Source organism: Hylaeus anthracinus, unplaced genomic scaffold, assembly GCF_026225885.1.
Source record: "Hylaeus anthracinus isolate JK02 unplaced genomic scaffold, UHH_iyHylAnth1.0_haploid 12001, whole genome shotgun sequence".
NCBI lineage: Eukaryota > Metazoa > Arthropoda > Insecta > Hymenoptera > Colletidae > Hylaeus > Hylaeus anthracinus.
The window spans coordinates 20,432,781-20,453,415 of NW_026534348.1; positions in this window are offsets into that span (position 1 = coordinate 20,432,781).

The window sequence follows — 20,635 nt, forward strand, 5'->3', positions numbered from 1 at the left end:
GTTTGTATATATACACACACAGCCGGCACATGGTGCATGAGACACGACGTTGCCGCTTCACTGAAAACGCTCCGTGGATCGGCGGTGTCTTCTTGATTAACTGCTGCACCAATAAGCTGCCTTTGGCGCTATTTGCCCTACACGAAGATTCGTTTACGAATGGTAGCTGAACGATTCCGAACAACGTCGGTTAACCTGTTCGGTCAAACGGTTGCAACCTTTTCAAATCCATAAATATAGACATATTTTATGACGCTTGGATACATTGACTCCAGAGTCGTATGAGTGACAGGACCTTTGAAACTAACAGAATGGATCCACGAGCTAAAAAATAGAAGTTACGAGGTCTATGGGGTTAGAAAAGTAAGAAAAATAGATTTTAGATTCTATAGATTTCAATTCGCTGGGAACTAAATTTTAACTTGGAACGAAGTTTTTAGGGTCTGGCAGTGAAAATGTTCAAAAATGGTCTTTAATGGAAACAGGTGGTTTCTCAAGTATGTGCACGGTGCGTTTTATCCTAAGTAGCTGAAGCTCTTTTTGAGAACTTATTCAGCAAGCTTTGTCGTAGACGCAATATTCAGATACCGTAGATAACAAGATAAAGTCATGTGCCTAATGAAACGTGCAAAGCACAGATTTGAGAGCTAGATTAAATATCCAGCGATAAGAATTTTTTACTTCGACCATGTGTATTGAAAAGTGTTGAAGTAGTCCATGCTGAGTCATATACATAGTGTCACCGACAAGTTTCCTTTGCTTGATGGCATTGATAAAAGTTACGGCAAACTCAAGAATACCAAAGCTTTCATTCGTACTCTCTTTTATCCAATCTCTCACCTTCCAATGCACTAAAAGATTTTTTGATTTGGAATGACTAACATTCTCGTTATTATCCAAGAAATAAAGAATGGATACTTAATAACCCGTTAACTCCAGTCTTCAGCAGTTATCAGAAAGTAGATGCCTTGGGTTATTTTTGCGATCGTAGTAAAATACGATGCCATTATGGATGTGACCTTTATAGTTTTCTCATACTAGAAACTTTTTAGTAACTTAACTGTTTGTTGAGCCTTGGAAACAATAAAAATCATTTTCTACAGTCATGAAGCAATTGTTCAGCTATGCTCCGGCATAGGCCCATACCTCTCCTCGCCCAGGCCAAACTCTCGTGCGAGAAAAAGTTCTAATCTGACTCTTCAGGTTCACGAGTCATTCGAGAAAGGACTGCTTTAAATTCTCCATTTCTTCTAGTAATCGCAAATACCATTCCGACCCTGATCAAGATTTGCGCGATCTGACTACTCATTGGAGCTTCTCCGCTTAATGCGAGTCTGGCGCCACAGAAAAATCAGCTGGCAGAGACAGATCTATTATTATCAGTGCAAAATAAATAGTACGCGTCTCGTTTCGCGGCAAAAGGAATCGCGACAGCAATCAACGAGATTACAGCAACCGTACACGAGCGTTGCTCGCGTTTCTCGCGTGATCACAGTTTTCATCGCCATTGCTCTCCGGTTTCCTCGACGCGCGCCGCTGTAACGTGGTCTCACAAAGCAGTCTTTTAAAACCACGCCGATTTGCGTGGACTTTAAGAGCTGCCACGCCCGCAACAACAGCGCTTCCCACATACAAAAAGATATGTATACTGAAAGGAAGAGCAATAAAACGCACGGTATCCTTCTGTTCACAAAGGGTGACTGATTCGATCCCTCGAAACCGGCAACGTCGACGGGTTTTAGTTTTATTGCTGACAACGGCACGTTGCCACGGGCTGGGGGCCCGCGCGTTCGAAGTAAACGCGTGTGAAACGACGCGTTTATTAGTTTATTTTTCAGGCCCACATTCGCTTCAGGCCGCGACCGTATGCGCGGTCACCTAAAACCTTCCGTTGGGAATGGGTTCGGCGTTTAGGAACAAACCGCAAACTGTGAGAACGTCTTTTTTAAAGCAGCTATTTAGCTTCCACGTGCAACGATTATTAGCGCAAGTCAAGTGGCTCGAGTCTTTTTGTGCTTGGAGATACTAAGATGTTGCATACGAAATGTCCGACTTCTTAGAGCAAATATAGACACCTGTATTCTTATTATAAATGAACCCTTTGCGCTCCAAGCAATTCGGTTATATGCAGGTAGTCAATTCCAAGACCATTTTCCTTAGATTTCTAAGTTATGGAATGGTAACGAAAAACTTTGCAGTTTGTTAAATTATACCATTTCTCTTCGAATTTTACATTTTTATTAACCAAACATAATCATACATAAATAATAATACATAGTTTAATGGAAATATTGGGCTTCATTAGATTATTTATATGAAGTTGTTTGAAACAAATAATGGAAAACTAACGTATTTTTTAACGCTCTTGCTTAAGAATATTGTTCCTATAACTGATTGAATTTAGATATCAAAAACAAAAGTTATTATTATAACATTTTAATTTGTTTAAATTATTGAACTTGATTTTTGTATGCTTGTTTCGTATGATAAAGCTCAAAGCAGTCGCCAACATGTAAACCTGGTTTACGTTCACATGCGTCCCAATAAAAAGTTGTTCTGTTTCTACCACTGCCACTACGATCTGAACAAACCATTGGTGAATGAACGCTTATTAAAACTTAATGATAAATTGTGGGAAATAACACTGGTCGTAGGAGTAGAACGCCTTCAGTGTAGAATAAAACGCCTCAAGGTAGACAACATACGTATACCATAGAATATCTTAAAGTTTCAAAATCTTACCAACGTGGAATGTCGATACACATTATATGTATACACACCACCGGTAGGTTACAAAATGTACTATGACATTAATTCTTGTATGATTTATACTAGTGTATACTTCAGTGAATTTCCTTATTATACTCATTATCTCCCATGTTTTTATTTGCATTTACTAGTTAAGAAATATTGCCGTGCCTTTTGAAAATGACTACACTTTTAACGATCGTCAAGAGTATATGACGACTATGACGAGGCATCAAGACCTTGTTCACTGTTCCAATATTCAATAAATAATACACGTCGCAACGTGTCATACGATTTCTTATTGTTAGTCGAGTAAAATAGTATACATTACTTCGAATCCATTTTTACTTCTTTAAATGTCCACCGGAGTCCGGTCAATGCGCGGAAAACTGATTCGGAAAGGTATCCGGGTGACTCTGTCGAGGCTGATACGATTTCAAAGCCGCACTAATGTTCGTTGCAGAAAACTGTCGGATCCATATATAGGAAAGGCGTTTAATTAACATTTCTCGATGACCACGGGGAGCCAGCCACTGCGTCAAGTCACTCTCGTTTGCGTTCTCGCGTCGACGCGTCGTTGCTTAACCTTTCTATGCCTCCTCGGGCTGTTATAAAAACGAGTTTACGAAGCATTAAGACGTTGGTGAGTTTGATAAACGTTTTGCTGCCCGGTTGAACCCTCCAGGAACGCTTCGTCGACGGCTGCGTTCCTCCAGCGGCGGTGTCGTAATCGCGTTAACCGTACTCGTCGCTTTTGGTAATGCCACTCGTAATCGTCCTCGTTAATGAATGACAGGGACTTGAATGGGGCAAGACATCCCCTGGCAATCAGTGTCAATCACTAGTCATTTACTAAGCTTTTTGTAATCGCGTATTGCGATGCTGAACGGCGTCGAGTGAACTGCGATCGTGAAAGTATTAATTGTGACTCGCGGTTTGTGGTCAGAGTTAGTTGGAATCGATCGTTCTATTTTGTTTCTTGGTTTCATTGATGTGAGTGTGAACTGTACTGTGGAATCGAATCCTTTTGTACATACGTTAATTCAACTTTGATAACTGAGGGAATCGGTGTTTTTAATGACTGAATATTGGTTATGAAAATACTGACAGTTGTTTACCCCAATTAAAAGGAACTGATTCTTTGCTTTATAGTCTAGTTAAATTATGGCGTATGTAATTATATGTATATTCTACTCAGAGGATTAATAAAGCATCAGGTAATATTACATACAATTCTACACAGCTGTACTTCTATATCAACTCGATAGCAAACGTCATAAGTAAACCAATGTCATGAAATCTGTCAATATCTATCCCTCCTTTCTGGGCGTACTTAAAATCAACCAGCTACCACAAAGAATAGAGGGGGCCGTTATCTCCTTGTCTATCTAAATTTTATCGGTGTCTTCCAGCAACTGGTTAGAAACACCAAAATTTTAGCGAGGGTGGAACGAGGGGCGGAGTAGAGCAAAGAGTCAAGCGTTACGGCTGAGAAGGCGCCGCGTCAGGGTGTTGTTAATCAACTAATTCAGCCAAATGTTAAATTGCACCGTCGAAGCGCACGTCTGTCCATGTGTCCATCTGTCCGTCATACTGTCCATGCAGGTAATCGCGTGTCGGGTGATTACAGGACTCACTACCGATATCCACCACTTACACAGGTGGAACCAGGCATTATAATAAGTGCGTGCTCCTCGAACAAGGCCCGGATATCGCGCCTACCACGATGAACCGTCGGTCTACCGAAAAACGCTGTCGGTGCACGATCATGAACGACTTGGGTCACGGAATCCGCGCACCAGTTGGTATCAAGGTGTGCAAAAGTATTTCGTTACTTTTTATTAAACCCATTGTTTACGGATATTGCATTCACCAAAAATTCTGCCGTTAGAGCTCTTCTTGTTATCTTTTAACGCCTCTTTTTATTATTCGATCAAACGAAGTCAAACTATTTTCTTGTTAATAATAATATTATATGGATTCTATCCATAGATTCTAAGGATGAGTAGATTTCAGGGGATGAAATGGAGAAACGAAATGAGTACCCAGGATAGACATACAATGGGTGTAGGAAGTATTCGTACACCGATCAATTTCCAAAAATACTATGTAACATTGTAATTTATTAACTTATTTTTTATAAACGATGACATTCTACATATTCTTGGAAATCTCTAGAATAGATAGATTACAAACAAAAATAACTATTTATGTAAGTTGCGAAATTTACAAGAAACAAACAATTAATCGATAGAAATGTTGAAGCAATAAGTATTCGGACAACTGTTTAAAGGTACTTTACTGGAAATATGATTTCTAATTCGTACGGAGCAATAAACTAATGTGTTTACGTTACAAATTCTACTGTAAATAGTTCGTCATAGGAATCGTACAAATACTTATTGCTTCTATACTTTTACCCACTTTTCGTATTTTTCTTGTTAATTTCACAAATTATATTAACTGGTAAATGTTGTTTGGACTATATCTATCTTAGAGACTTCCGAAAATATGTAAAATATCATTGATTATACAAAAAGGAAGTTAAGAAACTACAATTTCACACAAAAGTTTTTTGGGAAATTGATCGGTGTACGAATACATTTTACACCCACTGTATGTAAGCTAGGCCGATACCACGAAGATCTCTATCGATAACGTAGCTCTATCTGATAGAATGGAGGTCTACTTTGCTAACGAAATATTCTGCCTTACCAACCAGGCACATCTCTTGTTAATCGCGGTACGAAATGGCGGAAAAATGTTCCGAATTGAAATTGTTTCTTCGCGGATATGTGACAAGAATGACGGTTCAGTTATTTGCGCAGCTAATTCACGCATCCACGACGCGACGACTCGTAAATCACCTGGCATCGGTTTCACCGGTTTTCGGCTAGACGAACGGTCGACACGTCAGCCGCGGCGGGTCGACCGCATTAAGCGACCAGTTACAACTGTTAGAACACGGGAACGACTCCGCCAGGCACCACCCGACCCCTTTTTATGGTCCCTCATGCTCCTACGGTCGCCCAAAACGGTTTTTTGCCGCCTTGTTCGGAATTCAGGTCCTCCCCGCCCGCACGACCAACTTGCGCGACCGCCGAGAGCAGGAAGAGGACACACGTTTGGAGCAGTGGTTCTTTACCTTTTTAAGCTCATTCTGAGATTTAGAGAAAAAAAAGTCTGAGCATAATTTAGAACTCTTAATAATCGTAATAGCAAAAGTCCAGGAATGAATTGCTCGTGGAATATTAGATCAAATGATGAAAAAAAATTAGTGTAGAAAGAGCAGCAGTTTAAGGATAAGTATGTTTGATTAAGTATATATTTGATTGAGATGGCGATGAATTAACGTTATTCTAAAGAAAGAAAACGAAAAGAATATTAGGTGGTCGTTTGTATTTTGTTATGTTTAACTGAAGAAGATCCAAACGATACAAAGTCAAAAGCATCACATCTATCTTCATGTTTTGTTATTTCTACATCATTGCTGGAGTATCCTTAAATATGTATAAACAATAAAATAGAAAGATGTATACATACAATTTGGAAAGAATAAAATATTCTTAAGACAACAAGCAACAAAACCATTTGGCACAGCCACCAAATTTGCAATGCATTCCACATATTCGATAAATTTGCAGCATTAAGTAGGGATGCAATTTCTATGACCACTATTGTAAAACATATGCATGATATTGTGGTAATTAATAACACGACCCGTTGGTTTGAGTTAGTTTATTTGGAATTCTATGGATTCGAATATGCGTAAATCACGCGTAGCGTAATCGTGCGTCTTCTCAATTGTTTATTCCAATTGACTGCCCATCTTATTGTGGTTATCAATAAAGCATACTGGCTCAGTGAACTCCATAAATATATTATTACATACAAATGGTATATTTAAAGCGATCCTTGGTTCAAACTAGATTGATCTTGTATTCAGCTACAATAACAGCTTTAAAGGTCAAATAAGATGAAAATGCATTAAATTTGTTGTCATTTGCGACGCAGTGGTTAAGAATCACTGCGCTGGAGGGTTCAAGGAGCGAGATGACCTGAGAGAATGGTGGGAAAGAGAGAAACCGTGAAGCAAGTGAGACAGAGAGTCATTACTCGTTGCTTTTTACCCGGAATTCGGTCGAGCTGTGCCCGACTCGCCACGGGACACTCGTGTTTCGTGGCCGTGCATGAGCGAGGGGCGGCTGCAAAAGGAGCAACGAGAGGCACACGTCCGGGCGTTGGTGAAAAATGTAGCGCTCTACGCGGCGAAAACACGCCGAATATGATACCGAGAGCAGCTGCGAAATTCTTTCCGTTGAAAGCGCCGTTCTCTTGGCTCCACGACGACCCTTCGTTAACCCTCGAGGGTCGACGATAATTTGGCCTGATCGTTGGCTCACTTCTGACGCGAGGTAATTATTCTTCGGAGTCCTTGTCTTACGGACACTACAAACTTATGAACATTTTCCTAGTTTAAGAAAAAAAATGTCAACAATTACCGAAGATTCGTCTCTGGCGCCAGCGTTTATCCCAAAGTCCTACATCTTGTTTTACTTCGAAAAGTTCGTCCAAAACTCCAAATCTCCAGAAAGAAGCTGTTTAAAACTTGGAGGTTCGAAACATTCTATACATGATGTACTATATAATATATGTTTGGATCTTTGGAAAATATTCTGTTAACACTGAGACCACCGTGTCATCTATGTGTACACGACAAGGCTTTTTATTAAGGAATTAGACAAATTAATTCTCAACGTGAGGCACTAAAGAAAATAAGTTTGGGTAGGATTTGTGAATTACAATGAGGTTACAAAAATTAATATCGTGACAAAGGTTAGAATATGAAGCTTCCAATTGTCTCGAAGCAAAACTTTAGTCGCGGACAAATTTTCATAAACACTCAATTTGGCAATCAACGTTTTCGAAGAACTAATATATCTGTATACCAAAATTAGTACTGTATCTGCGGCTGTTTGCTAAATTGCTGATTTTATTAACTAGTTATGACCAATCAAAGACCTAAATGGCCAATCTGAAGAATAAGTAATCTCAATTTTAGTTACTCAGAACAAAAGATCCTATCCTATCAAGAGGATTCTCGCTTCGCCATGATGGATTCATAAATGTACAATGGAATTATTAAATGAACAAGATGCTGAAGTTGGTCAGGCTGAGATTTTTTCATAATTCGATGCTCCATAATATTGTCACTATAGACCTCTACAAAAGAATGTTTCATCATTCAAACAAAAAATATTTGATAAAAGATGCAAATTCATGTCCTTTGTTTTTCACTCGTTATGGACGAGAGACGCAAATTGTCAAATGTTATCAAATGTTTTATAACTTTGTACTGAGAGTATTTTATTTTGTAATGAAGAGACAGTCAGAAATGGAAGATAAGTGTGTTGAATATAGCAGAGTTTTTGCAGATGTATTATCAGATATATCAAGCGTTCTTCAAAATGAAAATAACACAAGTGAATTGTCAGCGAACTTTATTATTAAAGAAAGAAACACTCGTGTTTTTTAAGACACTTTAATAGTCACATATTTCTCGATAATGCACGAGACATCGAGGCCTCATTTTTGTAGGATACTATTACCAGTGTGTTAATATTCTTCCATTGCTGCAATTTTGTTTGCATTTAAATCTAAATAAAATATTTTCTTTTCACAATCGTTAAACTCGTTAAAGTTTAAAGCTTCTTTGTTAATCCCACCCCACAAATTTCAACATTATCATTAGCACAATCATCTTTTGAGGAGATCTTCTGCAAAGGTGACGCGTAGGGGTCAAATCGCATGCAACGATTCCCGTTCAATGGATCTGATGGTCGGACATTTTCGACCCTAGCAATGGTTGTAACTTTTACAGCATCGCAAACTACTCAACGCGAGCCAGTTAGACGCCAGCTCGGAAAACCCGTTAGCTTTCGCGGTGTAGACGTCAGCCGATATCCCTCAAATAACAGGCTTGCTTCCGGTGATCGGATGATGTTGCAGCTCCGCGCGGGCAGGCGCAATCAGCCGCAATTGCGATACTTTGAATGCAAAATTGTCGCTCGTTCGAAGCCCGATGTGCCGTTATGATTGACTTCTTCGGGCCGAGTGGTCTGCACGCGGGTAATCTTTGAACTTCGCAACCAAAGTTGGATCTAACGTGCTGTTACGAGGTGTCCCACTTCGAACCAAACGCCTGGAGGTAGTCGATGAGACGATCCTCCGCAACGATCGCGGTCTCGTCAGAGTTCGTCCCGAATAAAAGTCAAAAGTCAGCGAAGTGTTTCTTGACACCTGACGCTATTATTTCTTCTTAGGCGAACGTGGGAATGTTTGCATTCGAAGTGGATTTCATTGCTTCCGTTATTAGAGGCATAGATGTAACGATCCAACGTTCGATATTAGCTGATCGATGAAGCTGATCTTTACAATTGATAGACTATGTCTACAAGGGAGAGGTCATCTAGCAATGCCAATCTCTTCTGTCAGCGCAGATAACGAGGCAATTCTGCGATTAGGGCAAATGTACGAAACGATCCGTATAAATCAATTCTTAAAAAATTAAATCTAACACATTGTATCCGAGAGACGTACTTTTACGTTTTTCGTAATCTGTCACTAGAGCGCCAGTCACGTAAAAGTACGTATTTAGTAGATTTGTGTTAGAATTGTGTATAAACCCACTCCTGATATTATATCTGTCCTTTTCTTCAAACTAACAATGTATAAACCTAAAACTGTCTACTCAGGTAGAATGCATGATCAAGAGGGCAGAGTACTTCATAAACAACGATCAATAACAGGGTATTAATTAATTGTACGAAAAGCTGTTGCATGTACAGGGTGTCTACGTATTAGTTCGGACATATGCAGGGTGTCAATTCTACAATAAATTTCTAACCAAAAATTACTCGTAGACATTTTCTTCGTGTCGCCTTATTCTCGAGAATTTTCTCGAGAACTTTATTTAAGAGTAATTTTTTGTAGGAAATTTCTTGTAGAATTGATACCCTGTGTATGTCCGAAATTATACGTAGACACCCTGTATATTTCCTATTGTTGTATATCCTGTATACGTCATCCTCAATCTCCACATATATTTCTTTTAAGTTTCTCGAAATTCAATTGTTTTAAAACACACATGGTTCCTGTATCGCCATTTCACGGTCGAACGACGCCAGTTCAGGAAAAGTTTAACAACTACGAGACAACGATGTTGTTCCTGGAAATACATTTCATCCCGCTTATCAGCGCTTTTAACTCGTGATACCGTGCTTCGAATACGTCACGGCCAGTTTCGCGGACAAGGACGCTTGGTACCGGAAGTCTGGGTCGCCTGGACGAGTGGAGCTCACGGTGTGTGCTCCCTTAATCGACTGGTCACCAGGGCCCACCAATGGAGAGACATTATTTCTCCGGTGCTTCGAAATAGGTCGTGTAAGTGCCTTCGTGGTCCACGTGCCCCCATGGTGGACACTTCCAGGTAGATATCGCTTCGAAACGACAGAGAAGCGATACGGTGAGATGACGGGGGGAGGGAGCGAAGAGAATCAGCGAGGGCAGCAGGGAGATAAAGGCGTGGAGAAGGGACGAAAGTAAAGCGAGATTCGAAGAGGAACAAAGAGATAGTCTGAGAACGGGGACGAAAGAGTTTCGTATCGCGCGCGCGCCTCTATCCCTGCCCGGCAGAGCCCGTGTCACTGCTCACGGGATGACGTTCGTTCTGGATTATTTATTGCCGTGAAAAATACTTCGAAGTGTCCCCCGTCTTTGTACGGGTGAGTCCACGATAAGAAGGAACCTCTCTCTCGTTTCGTCTCCTGTTTCCTTGTTCCATGCTCTCCTTTCGCCTGCTTTCCTCTTTGTCGCGGCGCATTTCTTATCTTGGCTTTGTTCCGTCCGACGAGGAACCCCATTCGCCCACGTTAATCCTTGGGAATGGAGCAGAAGACTAGAAGAAGAGGGCTATCGAATGAGAGAGGGAGATGTAGCACCGGTATTGAGAAGGATATCGAAAGGGGCAAAGGTGGTCGAACCATTTCTTTTCCCCGATCTTGCACCCCGTTTTCATCGAGAAATACCGGGCATCAGGCTGACGCCTAAATGTCTTTTGTTTCTCTGACTCGTTTGTAGCATTCCGCATTGTCTCGTTTCGATAATATTAGGCAAGAAATATCGTGGCGTGATTGAACTTTAACCTGCGTTACGTTCGCACGGATTGCGCAATTGCGAGAAAGTAAGGAGGGGAGAGGCATTTCATGCTGAATTGAACATTTCTTAGAGTGACATACTGGATTTGGCTGAAATCTGAATAAGTTGTGGTTTTTAATAGTGTTGTAATCTACATTTACAAGTGTTCCTTACGTAACCGCAACAATGTTCTTGGGTTAACCCACCGAACATTTTCATTAAAAGCTTTGTCAAAAACAACGTCTGATAGTTCACAGTCTTCTCTTGTTGGGGATGATCCCTGCGTCGAGCAGAGATGGAGGTCTTTTGTTCCATTAGAGATTCCAGCGTAACGCGAGAGGATACGCGACGCGAATCTACTGAAAAATTTTCCAAGGTCGACGGAATTATTTTTCCGCTTGCATGGGTGGTCCCACGTCGCCTAGTCGCGGTATTTCACGAGTGATCATGTGGTCGTGGCGTGAAACACGGGATCCAGCGTCACGTCTTTGAATCATTGTCATCGATATGCAGACAGGCGCCGATCCCAACACGCGCGTTTATTAAACATTTCGAGTGCCAGCCCTCTCCCCCTTCTCATAATTGATTGGTATTTTCTTGGTTTCTCGTACGCGCGTGCCTGCGGCTAACCTTACGGACCCAAAAACCTGTTCACGGTACTTCCTCTCCAGTCCTCTGACGTCGGCTTCGCGGCAACTTGCGATCTTTCATAAAGTTGATTTCTAACCTTTCGTGAAACTTCTCCCCGGGACGCTGGACACGACATTTCGAAGTCGTGAGTCTCTTGGTTCACGAGGCGCGAAACCGAGACTCACTTACAAATTCTGAACACGAATTGGGGAGTGCTTTGATGCTCGGAGCGATATGATGAATCAAGCGAGTCAAGGAAGAAGGGCACAGCTCGAGAAATTGAATAAGATCCCTGGACTTGGCCTGATGTCGGTTCCTGACGACCTTCCGTAGCGTTGCCTCCTTTAAACAGTATCAGATGACACAGCTGGCTGAGCGGTCTAGTCTCATCCCCGCTATTCTATTTTACACGCTCTGACCACTACTCGAGGAATCTTGTTAAACTTGTCGAGGTTGTCACACTACGATAGTCTTACTTATTTCGAGGAGTATCGGTTGACATCTGGGGAAGCTATGGACCTAGATGATAGTGTAATCGTCTGGTCTCATCCCTACTATTCATTCCTCCACACTTATGTCGTTAGGTCAAAAATCTTATTAAACTTATCGAGCTGGTTTCACTTTGATAGTCTTGCTATTTTTAAACAGTATCAGGTAACATTCGAACGAGTTGTGGACCTAGGTGATCAATACCTAGGTGATCGGGAATAATATTAAACTTATCGAGCTAATCTTGCATCTTTTAAATAAACTGATAGCTTCCTATCAATCACGCTTTCATGCTTACACTATTCATTATTAAATCTTATTAAATTCGTTAAGCTACTCTTACCTCTATATTCTTACTTTTTTAAATATTATCACACGATAGATGGGCTGTGAGATCAGACTATGAATGTAATCTGACTATTCAATTCTCCATACTCAGATAACTACCTCAGAATTCTTACTAGGGTTCTTGATCTACGCTTCGCGAACGCTACGAAAAATGGTACGGTTTCAATTGTAAAGAGGAAGTAAAAAATATCCAAATAAGGGAATAGGGTTCATCAATCCAAATAAGGAAATTTTCAAATTTACTCTTGATTAAGTCTTGATAAATCATTATACCTGTAAATTGACAACTGTCCCCTCCCTCTGTAATCGTTAAATCAAAATCATTGACGAGAAAGATCTTTGATCCATAACCATCTACTGGCTTAAAGTTGCAACGGTGAAGCGTGCGACATACCGTTGAATTGTTTTTATTCAAATTACATAATTCAAGCGGCTTTCAAATGTATAGTGTAAACTTTGAGGATTAAACGCTAGAAAATCCCTCCTTGCGAAATATTCCAATCATGGCATTTTACACGTTTATTTCGTTATCATTCATAAAAAGAGATTTTCAGCACAAATCTGCTAATATAACGCATACAGATGCCTTCGTAGCAAGTATAATGTTAAGTATTCCGTTCACCGAGACGCAATCGAGGCTTGAGCTCCACTCTTTATCGGTTCAGCCCCCGTGTTTGAAATATCTCTTTCGAGTAATCGGACGAATTCATGGCCAGCGATCACGAGGAGGATTACTGTCGTCCAGGGCAAATCGGACTGCTTTGGTGAGAAGGTGATTCGGATAACGTGCGAACAAGTCGCAGAATCTTCGTGCCGCTCCCTTTTCGCGCGTGTCTTCGACGAGAAACGACAACCGGGATTAGCGTCAAACTAGAGACTTTACGCCGCTTGATAAACTTTCCGTCTCTGTTCACCACGCGTCGTTTCCTCGTATAAGTTTGGTTGTACCGCGATACATTTTACAACACGTTTTTTGGGTTGTCATGCCTGGGCCCCTCGGACTCTGATAATCCCCCAGTGCTCGCATATTTCTGACGTTGCATTTTTATTCAGCGAGATCGCGAGACTTTTATGACTCGCGCAAGTTTTCAGGATCACCTTTGCTTGCTCGTTCTATCGTTCTATTTTTCTTGCAACCTATGCCAGATATTATCGACATAAACGGTAGATTAAATGACAGGGGAAACTAGTTTTCTTGCTCTATATAGATTCATGATATTGTCTTGGGTATACTTGTAGTTTGGCATTTAGGTTATTTCATTTCAAAGATTATTGCTTAAAATATGGCGATTTTTAACACATTGAGCGCAAAGCTTACTTTGATTTTTCTCCGTTCACACCTTTTTTCGACCAGTTGCCTTCGGTTCTTGTTCTGGTGCAGCTAAAAACAATTTTTTTTCCACTCATTACACTGGCAATCTTATCACGAGACCGGAGTGAAAATGATTCAAGTAAAGTTAGTTCTTTCAATAAACGTCACAGAGTCGTTCTTCTTTCGATATCGGAAGACGATATTTTGATAAATTATTTTTAACGGTCTGAACGGAATGTATATTTAACGTGTTGAACCATCAATTAATAACATTACTTTGAAAGAGTTATTAGTACGTGTATCCTGAACTATTAAGACAAAAACTCTGATAAAATTTGCTTATTATTGCATGCATGGATACGAAATTCTTCTATGAGTCAAAGATGATCTTGCGCTAAATTATCCAATCTTCCATAACCCCGATGGTCAAGAAAATGTAGGAAAAGACTTTGAAAGTAGGCAGATCTCTCGAGTTTTCCCCTCTTGTTCAAAATGTCCAACTCTGATGGGGACTTGCGTGACCATTGCAATGCGTTACGATACTTTGCAACGTGAACCCACTGTAAAAGTGCTCATTGTTTCCACCCGCGTTTCCTATCACGAGAGCCGTTGGTGTATCTTAATTGACTCATTCCCTCGAAAGAGCTAATTGCGCCAAGTCAAAGAGGGCTTAACAAAGCTTGTCCACAGATCGTTATCGATCGACCGTGGTTCTGATCAGCTGCTCCTTGGCTTAACAGCGCACTCATCGCCGCGCGAACGCCTCGCCACGACCCTGCCTCGTTCCGCCGCTCCAAGCCCCCGCGTCGCGGGGGTGAATGTTATCTGGCAACGAGCAACCCATTCCGGATATCCTGTCGAAATAATCGTAGGATCAGAGACACGGACCGCGCGCCGCGAGACTTCCTAGCCGGAAACGAGTGTTGGCGGCCCAGAGACGAGTCGCTCGCACGAGATAATATCTCGTTGACAAAGTGTCGCGATCGCTGGCCTCAACAGATCTCCCTTAATTAGGGGATAATAACGATCTGACGGGAAAGTATCGCGTTCTGGTGTCTACGAGACACATTAAGACGTTAAATGTGACGTTATCGTCTTGCTTGGTCGAATCAGAGCAGTGGTTCTTAGCTCCTTTATCTTCACAGTTTATTTAAGAATTCTTTGAAAGGAAAGTGCTTCGTGGGCTCGTAGCACAGTTTAGAAAGAAAAAAAAAATCCATAAAGATTAAGAATATGGTCATTATATCAAAGAAAGATCTGATACTACGTATGTATCGATCTTAGGTGTATTTTTTATTAGTAATTTGAAGCGATCGATAACTGGTACAAGTTGAGAACTGTTTACTCTACTAAGTATGATACTTGTATCTCAAATTTCTTTGAGCCACCATATCACAGTGATGTCTATATAAAAGTCTGTACTAGTTGTAAGAATCATTCGTACCACGTCTAAAAAGTGAACAGTTAAGAATAAGTCTACATGCAACACTTTAGTCAACAAAGAGCACTCTGTATATCAGGTTTAATTTTGAGAATGACGTAGGTGGGTGTTACTCTTGGGATCAATGGGATTTACACTATTTCATGAAGATTATTCTTCAGCTGCAATTGTATTTTGAATTATACGCAATGAATTTATAGCTATAGCGGATTTACTTGAATTCTCTAATGTATTAAGCGAAAACAATTCCTACAAAATTCTGTTAGATAATTGTATGGAATTTAAGCATAATATATTCTTACAAGAGCATCGAATAAGACTTACGAGTTCGGTCACTTATTATTTAGCTTGTGTATCAATTGCTTTGCAATAAAGAAGTGAACCGATGCTTCATTCAAACTAATTTCTTTCCTTTATTGAAGTATAATAACAATTTAAAAAGCTATCTAATTCAAAATTTTATCTAATCTGTTGTCAAACACCCGCACTGCAATGATTAAAAATCGCAGAATTGGAGATTACAGTTCTCTGAGCGCCACGACGCCAATGCGGTTTCACGCGAGTGCCCAATCACATGATCCCGCGGTTGAAACACGCAAGTGCCGTAAAGATAACGGTGATTGAACCAATCCAACTAAATCACTATAGACAGGAACACGACTATTTATAGTGATAAGGAAATTAAGATTTTATCGACCGGTTAATTCCATAAATCGCTCTAATTAAGTCGAATGATCACTGGCCCGTCGATAAAGACGCGGATAAAGCCTGACCGGATGTAATTGATCTCTTTCGTACTTTCAATCACTGAGACTCCCCCACTGCTATCGTCCTGAAATCACTACTCGAGAAAGTCGCTCGAGAAGGAAAACCTATTTCTGGTCGCGATATACAATTAGTTCTTTGTAGGAGACCCCGGTACGCTCAGTGAACCGATTGCTGGGTAGATCAGTCTTTGACATCTGCTTTCGGCGTATCACAATGACAGAAACTGATCTGATAACGCAGCGAAGAAACGCGATTTCCGATCGACGGATATTTCGTCGTTTTGTACGCGGACAATAGGGAACTGTCCGATGGAATCAACGTAATTTGTTGACAAAGACCAACGAAAGGGGGTATCCTTGAGGTCAGTGGAAGTTGATCGAGATCTTCGAGGCTTAGCATTTGTAGGAGCAGCAGGTCGAGGATTGCGAGGTTATAGTTTAAGTGGATCACAAGGTAAATATAAAATTAAGTGAATATCTGAAGGAAACATTCATCGTAATGACGAAGGAAGGTCGATGGCTCGGAAGCTACTCATATGTTCTTACTGTTCAGTAACCAATATTTAGGATGGAATTCATACTATACTAGACTACATTATCGTTTGTGTGGCGTCAGTAAAGGACTTATTTAATGGACCCAGGGGATTATTGACAAGAATCAACAGAATGGGATCGAGGCTTCTTAACCTCTTCAGGGACGACTTTTTTGTTCGTTATTATCAAATTTTTGTTCTTTTTATAATTGGCGGTAATTATAATTATAAAAAACTAAACGTTCACATATGTGGTCAAGGCCGTCAAGGGGATAGCTTAGCGTTTGATTTAATTACCTCAGTAAAATTTAAAAACCCACCAATACCCATACCAACGCAACAATTCATCGAATAATCGAATAATCTACTTTCAAGTAGAATATTTATCAATTTTAGTAAATACAAAGACTCAATACATTGGCGCTAGTTGCTTCACGTAAATTTCTTCCTGCCAAAGAATAAAATTCCCTCGTTTCGAATGGAACACGTAGAAATCTACATCTAGCAATCGTCCCTGAGTAATTACAGTCCGGAGCTCGTGCAAGCAGTTCAGTAAACATAAAAAAATAAAAATACGTTTCTCTCCGGATCCATTCTTCCGCGGGAGGGGTCGTACGCTTCCCGGACGCAGTCCTTGAAGAGCGACCTTCAGCGGTGTGGATCGTCGCATCGCGATCGAACCGCGTGCCCTCTTCCTCCTTTTTTCATTCCCGTCCCCACGGCGTTCCTCGTGTGTCCGGCGCTCCTGTTACGTCGGTCGAAACGTCGACACTTAAGGGCCGCCAGGGGTGCATAGATGCGGGGAGATAAAGGGCAAAGGGGGGGAGAAAGGATCAGGACGAATCTGTCGGCGATCGGGAAGGATCGTGCGAATCCTAGAATGACACGGAGATGGACGACGTGGGGACACGTCGTCGTCGGGTTGTCGCTGACTCGCGAGGGAACCTCTGAGGGGAGGATGAGGGGGTGGGATGGGGAGGCGGGAGAAGGCCAAGAGAGCTGAGATCGAGAGGAGATCTCGTTTTCTCGGAACTCGGGGACCGCGTGCACGGCTTCTACAAAGCGTTTTCGCTCGTTCGATATTCCGAATCCACCTTGGCTCGTGCTCGTTTTGTTACCACGCCGAGCGTCGCCTTCGGTCGCGTTAAAAAGACGTGTTTTTGCTCACTCGAGATCGGATGTAGCAAACTAGCATCCCCCTTGGCCGCCGTCAAGCCACCGGCGACGCGTCGGTGCCTATTGACGGCTCAAGAAGGAAATGTTTCCGCCGCGATCCTACAAGTCCTCGGGTCTAGCAGAAAAATATTCTGTACTGTCCAAGAAAAACGGATGTGAACGTGTCTTTAACGACGCTTTAAGAACCGCAGCTTCACGATGGAACGGCGTTATTCGGTACTGATTTATTCCGATGGCGCGCTACGATACGCTCGCTGTGGTCTCGACCGAGGAATTTCTGTTCCTAAGATTAATGCATAATAATAATAATAGCGTTTTTATTACGATATTCAAAAGAAGTATGGGGACATGTATGAGGTTGGAGACATTGAGACAGGTCACGTTGCCGACTCGCTCATTTCTTACTATATAAAAAAATGTTTGCGGGGACATTCTTTGGCTCCAAGGACATTTTAAGGTCATTAATTCGTTTTAAATGGGACGATACATGTTTTCACTCACCTCCTGATAGAGGATTGCATGACAAATATGCCATTTTACGGTCCAATATTGTTTGCGATGTAATATATGTTTGTTTGTTTGTTTGTTTGGTTTGAAGGCTGTTTTTATTTGTGAGAAATTTCACAATATCGCGTACAATAATAAGAATATTATACCATGTTGTGGTAGTCCTCTTAAAACTTGTTTTGATCAAGTCTTAAATTGTGGCTTTACTTGCTTCGGTTCCGAGGTACAAAATTTGTTATAACTTACAGAATAGGTTGTATAACAACATGATACACAACATTTGTAGCTTAAAGAACATGATTGTATAATTCTAAAGGAAATTTCCTTGTCTCGCGGTGATATAGAAGGTTGCTACAACCGATACATCGAGTGGTTTATGGAACCTGACTATTTCATGGTAATCTTCCAATAGTCGACATGCCATGTTGCCTTTGATCCCTTTTGTCCAAGTTGCCTATACGATTTCTTCCTATATCCAATGGCTCGGTTTGATTATTTACGCCAGTTCGCGTTGGACATTCTCGCGAGCGTTGCAATTTTCACGACCCGTCTATATAACGAATCGATCGTCAGGACGAGAATTCAGAAGTCGACAGACGTGTGTATTGTTTTTTTCGAACGGGTTATAAAATTTGTTCGATAGGAGAACAATAGCCGTGTCGAAATTCCATAACAATACTATGTTTAAACTGCAATGATCGAAACTGGGCTCGACGCTAATTTAGCAAATGGGTTTGTAGAACAATTTCAGGAAATTGTAAAGCAACATATACTACTTTCGATTATCAATTGTAGTACTATTTCGACATGATGTAAAATTCCAATTCTCTATTTTCTATCACTGTGAGAAAGGATTGTACACCGTGAATAAAGTAGTAAAAGTCACGGAGTCTAGTTCTGAAGAAAATTAATTTTCCAATGGCGCAAGATAAACTCCACTCTGTATCTACGATCGGAGAGTTAACGAGATGGAAAATGTTACATAGTTTCTTATAGACAGGTTTTAAAAAAGAATAAATAATTGAAAGAGTAACTTTGAATCTATCATTGGAGCAAGACATGTCTTAGCAAACAGTTGGAACTTGATACTACTTCATAATTCAGGTTCTGGATCTTTAAAGTAATTGGCTGCAGTAGTCAGTAATTTAAGGTCGAATGTCGAATGTCTGGAACTACTTAAGACTCTAGGTATCAGAAAACAAATCTGTTCGTCAACTTTTATACAGCCGTGTATCGCGCTAAGCGTACGAACAATATTAAGAACGAGTAATTTAAATAAAGAGCGTTGCAAAATTTAATTATCTCCATATGCCATCTTAGTTGAGAGCAAGCATGGATCGGCTTGTTGAAATGGAAAGACATTTGATTTATTCCGACAAAAATAGAGTCTAGATAATGACTCAAGTCCATATTAATAAATCAATATAGCGTATTTCACAAATATTTAGATTAATTTGTTCACCCTCTGTGCATTTCGGATAAATTAAGCATTCTTACTTTCCTTCACCATTGATACCTAAGATATAAAAAAACATGACTCATTCTTTCAATTATCATTTCTAAGTCTACACAGTCTCGTTACCGATAATTAACCAGCAGACCCAATTACTTCGTCCAGACGAGGTGCAACTGCGATTCCATGTCAAGACATGAGATTTGTTAAAAAAATGTCGATCGAGGACCAATCGTCGGATGGCCTTGCAACGATCGCTACTCGTCTTAGAACGAGGATTCCCATGGCGTCGTGGAAAGGATGCCTTCCACTCGATATTGCACGCGAAGCCGCGGTAATAGTTGTGAAATGGACGAATGGATAATAGTTTTCTACGGTGGAAATCGTTATCCTGGCGAGCGGTTCACACCGTCGCTACGTGTGAATCGCGTCCAAAGCGGGCACACCTGCGTGCCCCCGGTGTCTATGTACCTTACGGTGCCTTTCACGCATTAATGATAATGACACGAAACCTCGATGAAGGACAGACTGGTTTCACGCTCGGAATTCCGAAACGTGCTAGAGATTTATTGCCAGCACTTCGCTCTCGCTGCGCTCACGTGTTAATTCGCTGCATTCCCGTGGAAGCGTACACGCGTTTCGGTGGAGAGAAAACCGAGGGAAGACTTGGAGATTCCAGCGTCTCCGTGCCGCTATAAATTCTGTCCTTCGACTCACGGAATCGGGCGTATTATTAATGCCTCGATGTATCGCCACGACTGTTGCTCCTTCCACGATTAAAGATACTAGATTACCCACCAAAAGAAACGGGAGAACAGCGCGTGCATACCAGGATGAGCGAAACTTGATTAGAATAATCGATAACGAACATAACAAACGCGCAACGTTTATTCGACTAACTTTTATCACTCTAACCGGCAGTAATCCTGTCAAACAGAAGTCTGCGTCCTACTCTAGCCGGCAGTATTACCGATAGAATTTTAGAATTTTATTATTATTGTGTTTAGTTCACTGCAAGCCAAAGTATATTGTACA